Source organism: Solea solea, chromosome 15 (assembly GCF_958295425.1).
Source record: "Solea solea chromosome 15, fSolSol10.1, whole genome shotgun sequence".
Taxonomy (NCBI): Eukaryota; Metazoa; Chordata; class Actinopteri; order Pleuronectiformes; family Soleidae; genus Solea; species Solea solea.
The window spans coordinates 20,222,623-20,233,345 of record NC_081148.1 but is presented as its reverse complement, the minus strand read 5'-3'; positions in this window follow the sequence as shown (position 1 = coordinate 20,233,345).

Genomic DNA, 10,723 nt, shown 5'->3' with positions numbered 1-10,723 from the left:
AAAGCCTCGTATTGACTATGAGGAGTGTGTGTGTTTCAGTTAGCAAGGTAGATTTTGTAGAATAGGTCAAATGAGTTAAAGGAAAACATTACTATAGGACACTTAAATGTATAGAAGGACCATTTAGGCAGAATTTATGCAGACAAAGAGTTAAGCTGAAGGCTGATTTATGCATTTATTGATGGTTTATTTAGTCACTGGGTGGATATTCACACTGCATATAACTTGGAGATTGTCCCACTTCCCAGTATGATCATGATCATGACAATAGCACATTTATTTGTGAATATTTTAATATTCACAAATATTTTGGTAACACGTATTAATTTGAAACCAGCCACCCTTCACAGGTGGAGCCTATATCAGAGACAGTAAATTAGAGTAGGAAAATGTAGCTAAAGAAATTTGAAATGTTTTCAGCAGTTGTTGCAATTGCAATTGTTATTCTTAATTGGTATGATTTTATTCATCATCTTTTTCGCATCTTAACTATCATTTTCATAAATAATATATATAAAAAAAAAAAAGATTTGGGTCTGTCAATAAAAAACATTCATATTGGAAGGAAGATTTTTAGTGCAAGTTCTGTTTGGACACACATTTCATCGCCGTCTTTCAGTTTGATTACTGCGCTTTGTATTGTGATTTTAATCATGTTGCCATTAATTGTGCAGCCCTGCAATAAATCTTGTGAGAAAAAAAAAAAAAAAAAAAAACAGAACAAAAACATCTGCAACACACCTATGGGTTTTGACCCAGTCATTTGGAATGATGAAGCACTGTAATTTGTGTGGCTGCACATCCCTATTCATTCTGAATTATCAAAATAAAATCCCCATTTCCTCCATGATATTAATTAAATGCTGAAATATTTAACACTGTTAAGAATTTTTTTTTTCCCCAGTGAAGTAATACAATGAAGACACTAAAACCTCTGGTTGAACATATTAAACGTGTGCAAAAGGGCAACAAGTGAACACCGGTTTGAGTTGCAGCCTTTACAATGTCCTATTTATTGATTATTCTGGCTGCACTTTAAATGTTTGGAACAGAAGAGAGAAATATTTACACCATCTTAGGTCAATGTGTAAAAAGCAAATGGAAATTCAACCTCTGAATCCAATTCGGGTCAGCATATGAATCCACACTATTCTGAAATATTTCTCTGCACTAAAATGACAGCATAGCACACGAACATCATAATTTATATAGTTTTAGGTGGATGACGCACACACCTGGTATAGTCCTGCTGTAAACACACAAAAATCACCGGGTGGCTTTGACTGGCGAGGCAGCTGATAAGTGTGGCAACAAAGTCAATTAGTTCTGTGTTTATTAGTATGTGACAGGTGCTGGGTCATGCAGATTAACTCACAACCCTTGGAGGGATGGGACAACAATAATGGTGAAACATGTCCTTCCGACCAGAAAGTAAAGGTAGCAAAAGCAACATAGCAGAGCCTGCTCAATTAATTACGTGGCTTAATGAAGTTCTGCTTGATTAAATGTTGATGGCATTAAAACGCCTATTTTTTCTCTACAATGTGGCATAATGGACACTTGCATAAATAATGGAATCCTTCATGGTTATGGTAACCCACACAGTGCATGATACAAACCCCCTAAATTGATTAATTAAGGCTATTGCCCTTGATTATCCAATCACAGGTTTCATCCAGGTTTGACCTCTAACCTTCAACCTTCCCTGACTGGAATGATATTGATTAAGGTGAATGGTTTTTCAGTAACACTGCCTTCAAAAAGAGAAGCTGACAGAGTGTCCTTTCATGGACCCCGGAGAGCTGTTGTAGCTATTGTTTTCCTTCGCTTCAGGCTGAATGAATGGCACCAACATCAAATTGTGCCCATTTAGACAACTATTACATTAAATAATTGTCAAAATGAAGAATCAATAACACTAGCTGTGGTTCTCTGAAAGCCACTGATGCAAAAAGTTACCCATCCTGTATTTCAAACACAATAACACCGTGTTTACTGCCCTCGATGCAACAAATGAATTATTTCCACTGTGTTGCTCTACAGTATGTGTCTGCATGTGATTTGATTCATTTGACAGAATTCTTTGCTGTGTTCCTTTATGGTATATCCACTCCATCAAAATTGCCTTATGATGGAGGATCTTTCTCCTTTTGTGACAAATTAAGCATGCAATGTTTGCAAATGCAATTACAGTATAACTGATGTTCATGTAAATATGTAATATGTCAACAAAACGTACCAATATGTCAACAAGACATGTTGGTTGTCAAATCTTTCATTTCTACTGGTCAATATAACCTGTCCACCAAATCAAACGACCCTATTGGTCCCCCAAATGCGACCCATAGTGATAGGAGAGATACAACACTGGTATTTGTTGTCAGTGTTAGGGTTAAAAAAAGATGCCTTGGCTACAGGGTTCGATCAAATGAGCATAGTGCCATATGATGACGACACACACACACACACACACACAAGGTACCAGATTTCTTAGTTATTTATGCGACCACTATTTTAAAAACGTAGCTATGGGTCATAATCTTGTACAAAAGACCAAGATTGCAAGAAACAGAGGACTCCTATGCTCACCCCTCCTAAGCAAATCAGCGAACTAAGGGGGTCGTTACAGAGCAGAAAGGATTTTTTACTTTGTTTTAGTAGAAAGCTTCCACTTCAGAATGCGTACACTCTGTCAAGATTCTCATATTGTATTCTTATATAATATTGAACCCATTTTCATGCTGGAGGCAAGGCCAGCTGACATAGGGCGAAAGGCGGGGTACACCCTGGAGTCACATAGAGACAAACATTCACTCTCACACTCAAACCTACGGTCAAATTAGTGTCCAATTTGCCTAATCCCCAAATCTGCATGTTTTTGGATTATGGGAGGAAACCGGAGAAAAACCATGCACACACGGGAGGAACAGGTTGCGAACCTGGGTCTTCTTGCTAGAAAGACAAGAGTGCTAACCAGTGCACATTACTGCAAAGATATTTTATGTTGACATTTTTTATAAGCAGCTGTTGCACTGATGGCATACAATTTTATTGTACACTGTGAATGTGCAATGATGAGGATTTTCTATTCCACTGTAACATACATATTCAATTTCTGACAATAACCCATGCTAAATGTCACACACTGGACCTTTAAAAGGTAAATGGACCAAAGTCCAATGAAAACCTATATCAACAAAAAAAGTTTTATGCATATACATTGTTTTTTTGCCTGTAATTTTAATCTATAACATGCCTTGCCTTTGTAAAATATCGCTCGCCACCATCACCATGGAGCCAAACTATAAACAGCATTAAGGATTTGTTAATAATTAAACAACCAAAGCTTTGACACAAACACAAAAGCATAACTAGATTAGTTCCAAATGTAACGCTCAGGTAGATGATTTACTAAAGGTCATGTTTTCCTCTTTTTTTTTTTATTAAATCCAACATCATGCCTAAAATATGCATCCTAGTGCACCTTTTCAAGTGGATCTGAACTGCACGGATCCATGTGAGTGAAAAATCCCCCTGGCAGAATTCAAAACACCACTGATGTGTCAACATATCAAATAAATGTTGTGAGATGTTGTGGCTGCATTCTGTCCTTGTTTTGGTGCTTGTTGAACAAGGCAGCATAGGATTGCTCTCCCTCACCCTGTGGTCTGTCCTCCAGGGTGCGAGCATTCGGAGTCACTCACTGCACATCAGGCTTTTCCCCCCTGGGGGCCCTGGCACTGGCAGAGGCAGGTTAACAAACTGTAAAGGCTTCAACTGAGCAGCACACAAACTGTTTTCTCTCCACAAAGGGATTGGCTCCAACAAATGTCATAAGCCTATAATGAGATAGCTGATCTCGGTAGTAAAGAAGAGAAGAAAGGGAAAAATGCTTCCCCTCTCTGGTCAGTGGCTATTAGAGTCAGTGAAAGTAAAGAAAGGGGGAAGCTGCCCCGTTTTGTTAGGAGAGGCTGGCCAACATGACAATGCTGGTCAATTAATTGGTGAAAAAAAGTGAAAATCCAATTAATGTGTATCAAGCTGGCAGTTTTGCATGATGATGGCTCATTAGGAGACCAAGCTGAGGGTGGAGGAGTAGATGGGTGGAGGGGCTTAAACCCCACTCATTAAAGCTCTGTCTTTCTCTGTGGGGTTTTAGGCACTGGATTATTTATGCAACAGGTTCTAAACAAAACCTCAATGTAATGCTCATTTAGTAGATTTGGGAGTGATGAATCCCTGATTGGCAGGAGAGTAGGGGTTTCTCCATTCTCGGGCCAAACTTGCTGGTACACAAAGCTAATGTACTTATTTATTGTGCACACGCGTAATGAGTTACAAATGTGTAATGTTAAGATAAAGATAAGGATATACACACAAACACACACACACACACACTCACAAAAACAAATACACAAACCAAAAGGCAACCAGTCATCATGTCACACTTGAGACGTCACGCGTCACACGTCAGAATCTGAACTCCAGAGAGTTCTGCTGGTGCAATTTAATGAAATACTTAGTTTTGCACAAAGTTAAGAGGTGTACAGACATGTGATATGGACAGGGCCCTGTGTTGGATGAAGTGTGGGGAACAGGTTGTAGATCATTTCTCATATATTTTGGAGCTGCCAGGTCATTTTGCCCATGATAGTACTACAGAGCACTTTTTGGTGATCTAGTGGTAGTATAGAGTATTATTTTGCCACAATATACATGGGGAACATTGCAGCTAATCTATCAGCACTAGGCAAATATTTCATGATGTTTTAAGCAACCAGTAAGAAAGTAGCGGTTGCAGCGTTACAGAGATCCAAACTATGGAGACTATAACCTTTCTGCTGAATCAACAAACTCATCAATTTTATACATTTTGGGATAAGTGGATTGTGCATATGTCAAATTCCTGATATATACCTGCATTTGCCTTGTACCATCTATGACACTGAAATTGCATAGGTTTGTTTTGTTTTTGGCTTGAAAATGAAAATAAAAAGAAAAATTTTAAAAAAAAAAGAAAGAAAAAAGCAATCCAATTATGAAGCCTCCAGAATCATATTTTGGTGGACACCATGTTGACATTTAGCAAATGAAGGTTCAGAGGCATCACCTGCAATCAGGCTCCTATTGGACAATGCCAACAGTCACAATCACCACCCTGGTATCCACTCATGTCCTTTACTTTATCATCTATTTTCCTCTAAATGGGATTATAATTTATAAAACTGACATCATGTGCTACTGAAAGAGACCTAAAACTAGCAATTGGATTTTTTGGGATTTTCATGCAACAGTGAGTAGCCTATGCAATTGATTATTTTCATCTTCATCGATCATCTTAATGTCCCAATAATACCGTGCTACTCCCAAGTAAAAACATTTCTTACTAAAAGGATTGTTGAAAAAAAAAAAAAAATGTCTATCAGAAAAAAATTCCAAAAACAATAACTGAAATCTAAATGTAATGTCTATGGTTGCATTTGCAGAACCAATTGTCTTCTCCTTTGTCTGCCGTCCACGTGGTTGGAGTTGTAGTATAAGTAAAGTGTGTTAAGCGGCCATATAGTGGAGAAATGATAAAAATAAAATAAATAAACACCTTTATGGTTAAGTTCTTGGCCAAACAAATGTAGCATGAGGAAAAATCTACATTTATTGTAGTTTAAGCAGCCTCTTGCATATGCACATACCTTTTGTGATATGTTAATACTGCGATATATAAAGGAACAGCACATCTGCATAACCTCCTCGGTAACAACAGTCTTCTTTATGTCCATGTTAAATAGAGAATAAAAAATAAAATCACATGCATCAGCAGCGTACAAAACACTTTCAGTTTACACACATTACCAGGTCATAATCAATGTAGCCTTAAGATGTTCGGTATAACAACTCACGCTTAAAGAAAACTGCCTTCTGTCTCCTGGAATATTTCATTTACATTAAATATTATCTGTATGTGTATTAAAACATGCAATTATTTCAATACATAACATTCTGGAGAAAAGGACATGCGGCCAAAACAGTTAGGAACGGAGGTAATGGCCTTATCAGTGTATCACAAAATGAGATGATGGTGCTCTCGCGGCTACTGCTGAACCCCAGCATCGACTGACAAAATAAAGAATGTGCTCTCATACCGCTGCAACCAGCCGGTGTTTGTCTAGCCTCTGCCTCTATGTGTAAGATTAATACTCTTGCCACACTCTCATAGAATAATGTCACTTTAATCTTGTTTGGGGCGAAATTCGAAGTGGAGTGTGTCTACTTGTTTCCTGAGATTACTTCATCTTTCTTTCGGCAGCGGTGTGTGACTCTGCCGCCTGCTGTCCCCTGGCGTTGGATGTCCCATTACCCTTCACACGCCGCAACTTTCTGCTGTTTGCACAACACTGGCCACAGGACCAACAGCAGGCCAGTATACTATTGATGTTTTTAGTTTTTCTTTACTACTACTACCACCACCAAGCTTATTTTAGCTGTGTGTAGCCAGCGAAAGACAACCACCGCCAGTGGCTGAAAAATTGTGAATATTTTAGATGCTTTCACCCGACATCAGTTGGGTTTTTTTGTTTTTGTTTTTTTATTTAGACCAGGTTTTCCTAATATTAACAACACTGAGTCCTTTAATACACACATTTTAGTAGGTTGCCCTTTAAAAATGGACCTCAATGTTTCCTGTTCAGTTTCTGAAGCCACACTCGCTAATTTGTATTTTTTATTTTGACTCAATAATTTACATTAAGTGTTTCCACATTTATGCCTTTCCACTGTGTTGACCCCAGCATGTCTGAGTGAATGAGCTGCAGTGCGTCAACTATAAATCTCTAATGAGGCTTGATGTAAACAGCACAATGCAAAGTGCACAAAATCCTTACACAACACACACACAGGCACTCACTCAGATGTGTTTATTCTTTCCTGTTTATTAACTGCATTCTGTAATTACTTTATGTGTTCTATATGCTCTTTTACGCCAGTAAATAATTAATTTGACTCCACTAATAAAAAACAAGTCTGAATTTATTTAGTTAATTAAATGTTTAATGTCTTGTTAGATAATACAAATTACAATTTGTGTCAACAAATGACCAGTGCATTTGTCGTGTTTCCACAGCTTCTTTATGTCGGGGGTAGAGGAACACAGTTTTGTAAAGGCGAGCCTGGTGCTGTTTGAAAAAGCAGTGTGTGTTTTTTTTTTTCCCCCTCACTTCCTAATAATCTATTCTGTTCAGCCAGCTGCATACATTGACAAATGTTTCCAGCATTAGGTATTTACCCGGTGAAAGGTAATAGATGCAAGGCTTTAAAAATGCCTGCTGCAAGAAACAGCGAGCACACTGGCAAGGAAGAAAAAAAACCGCCACAATAGGAAACATTTGTCTTTTCTTTGCAACGGGAAAACTGTCGCTTTGCCAAAACACACTTTTTGAACAAACACGGGACATTTAAGAAATTCTAATAAAGTTAGCAGTGGCATTTGACAACATACAAGTTAAATATGTACGTTTAATTTATAATTCTTTACAATTCCCAAGGATTTTTCAGATTATTTTGTTATTTTATGGAAAGATGATAATGAGGAAGTTATATACTGTAAATACTGTTTTGCTTTTAAGATTCAGACTAATTCACTTCCAATTGTGTTGTACAACATGACAAATCCACGTGAAATAATCCAGTGTTTTTGGATTTCATTGCTCCTGATCTGTTGATTATCTTTAGCGAGTTTACCCTAATTTATTTCACATCTCTTTCTTTGTGATTTATCCCGGCGCAGCTCTGTTCCCGGAGGCTAATCAAAGTTGTGACAGTGCATTAATGAGGCCACTTATTTAAACCGAACTCCACTGCTTCCTTTTACCCTCACCCACTTTGTTCTCCCCAAACCACATGTCCTTTCCCACTCCCGGTGTGTGTGTATGTGTGTGTGTGTGTGCCACGTCACAGCGTTAACTTTATGCCCACTCCTTCACATTCTTATCTCACATTTCTCTGAAGCACTTCCTTCACTTACTGGATTCTCACCCTCGCCACCAAATTCTTTTACATGAAACAATGTTGCTGACGGTCTTAGCAACATCAAAAAATGTGAAGTTAAAATTGTGTCAGTGCTGGGGAACGGGAGATTACAACAAATATTCTAATGACTAATGTGCACATGGTGCAATAACAATGTCTTCATGTCCAAGACAAAGGACAAACAAAATTCCCCCGGTCATATTTTCTGTTATAGTTTCTGTTTAAAATGCATATTGCACAGATGATGTCATTCACTTTGGAAATACTGCAAATAATATGTGAATTAAAGCCATATATTCCCAGTTTAAACCATGACTAGTTAGTAACAGTTACTGTAAATCCCATTATTCTAGACGCTTTCACGACCGACAAAGGAGATTTGACTGAACAAAACACTATTACAAACCGCGTTAAGAATCAAAGAATATATTTGGTGTTGAACACTCGGACTCTCAGCCTGCTGGGATTAATGGATAACTCCGGTGAGAGACGCCTCTGTTCAAAGGCAAGGCAAAATGACCACAGGCAGCTCAAGAATTTGGTGGTCAGTAACTGTGGCTGTTTCCCATACATATATTATTATAGCAATAGCAGCGGTGGTGATTGAATTTCTGACCTTTTGTTGAAATGGGAAAGAGGAGGGGAGTATTTCAATTTTTGTTGTGTCATTCATGTCTTAAAATAACTACAGGGATGAAAGATCATGGCTTGATTCAATTACGGCACTGTGTAAAGGCTAAAGATTACTGTATTCTACATGGCACCTGACTTGTAGATGTCTGAGATGGAATAAATGCTGATTTAACACACTTTAAATGGGCTGAAATTGGATTAGTGAACGTTCCCTCTTGCTCTTTGTCGCCCTGAAATTGTACGGTGAAGCCAGATTTCATGGCCGCAAAAGAGAAACCCATTCTTTCCTCCTCCCCCAAATAAATGCAACACATGGCTCAATCAGAATGAAACACATTATAGACATTATAGCTGCACATTCTTTTCCATACAAGTATATTCTCAAGATGACAAACCTGACACTGGACTCCTCACAATCACACAGTCCATGGAAACTAGAGGCCACCAAACCAGAAACGTTTGGTGGTAGAATCTGGCCGACTCTGCCAATCAACAGCTAAGTTCACATTAAAAACTGCTGACAGCTGTGGGAGAGAGTTCCCACTTTCATCCAGCACTGTCTAACCCTGCAGCTCACCCTATCCCTTCACAGACCTGCTCTCTTTATTAATCTCTGTCGCATCCCACAGCCCGACCCAGAGAACTGCCCCAGCCACTTTTTTCCCCCCCGCTTATCATCACTAACTTTTGGCTCATTTAATTTTTCTCGTTCTTACTTACTTTTTTTTTTTTCAAAGTAAAACTTCACTTGATAGCCTTGAACTGCAGCGCCCTCCACTCCTGCAGAGGAGCCCACCCAGCAGCTCTGTCTCACTGCATCAACTGAAAGAAGGAAAACGAATCACAGACAGTAAGAGTTCACTTTCACCTCACTGGATTTGTGTTTTTCCTGCAGGAATACTAAACAATGAAACATAGATAGATTTGCAGGAGTTAAATAATTTCCCTCTTTAAAAAAAAATCGACTGTTGAACTTTGGTCTTTTGTTCCTTTTGCTGTATTCTCCTCGGTGAAAGCAGGAGTTTCCCACTTAACACTCACTGCTCAAACATGCTCCTAGTTAATGCAGACCTCTGCTGCCCCTCAGGGGTGGAACAAAAAAGGACAGTATGAAAAGTTCCCTTTAGCCATGGAAGAGCAAAAAGAGTATGAATAGTATAGTATGAATAACATATTTTTACAAGTAAAAAAGACAACGATTCATTAGTTGACATTTGTCAATTTGTCACGATAATAGATTGTTTTGACTGGAAGAGAAAGTTGTTTGGTCGTCAGCATGTGTGTGTGTGTGTGTGTGGGTGTGTGTGTGTGTATGCGTGTGTGTATGCGTGTGTGAGTGCATAGTAGGTCTAATCCCATTAGTGCTGCTGATCCTAGGTCTCAGGATGTGTCGTGTCTCTATCCAACCTGCTTTATGCTTTGTCTGTTTAACTTAGCAGCAGCTATAAACAGTCTTGTTTTCAGGTTGCACATAAAACATGCAAAAGTAAAAATCCAACCCCCCCCCCCCCCCCGGACCCAGTCTGCTTCTTTTCAGTGTTCTGATTCTATTTTAGTCAGCTAAAATCTGTTTTTTTATATAATCCCCTCTTGTTTTTTCAATATTCCAGTTTAAAAAAAGATCACAAGCACGCAGAGGGTGAAGACCATGACAATAAAAGGCTCGGTTCTTGTTAGAGACGTTATCAAAAATGTATTTCATTGAAAGTCATGTGACATGGGTACAGTTAAAAACAGGCATTTAGACTAGTAATCCTAACCTTGAAGTTAAATGTCAATAAAACTGCAATTATATTAAGAAAGAAAATGCTGATATGCCAGTAATAAAATTAACCAGGAGTAAAACAATTTGAACTAACTGTGAAATAACACCCATTTAACCTAATTCATTCTAATTAACGTGACACATAGCACAAAGCTAACATCCTTCCCATTAACGTATTAATATTAGCACTGATGGGTTTCATTATAAAGTTTGAAAAAAAAGAGTTAAAACTTTTGCAAATTACCAGAAGAACGTTTTGTTTTTTTTACGCCACACAAACGCAACGCCAATTTACAGAGGATT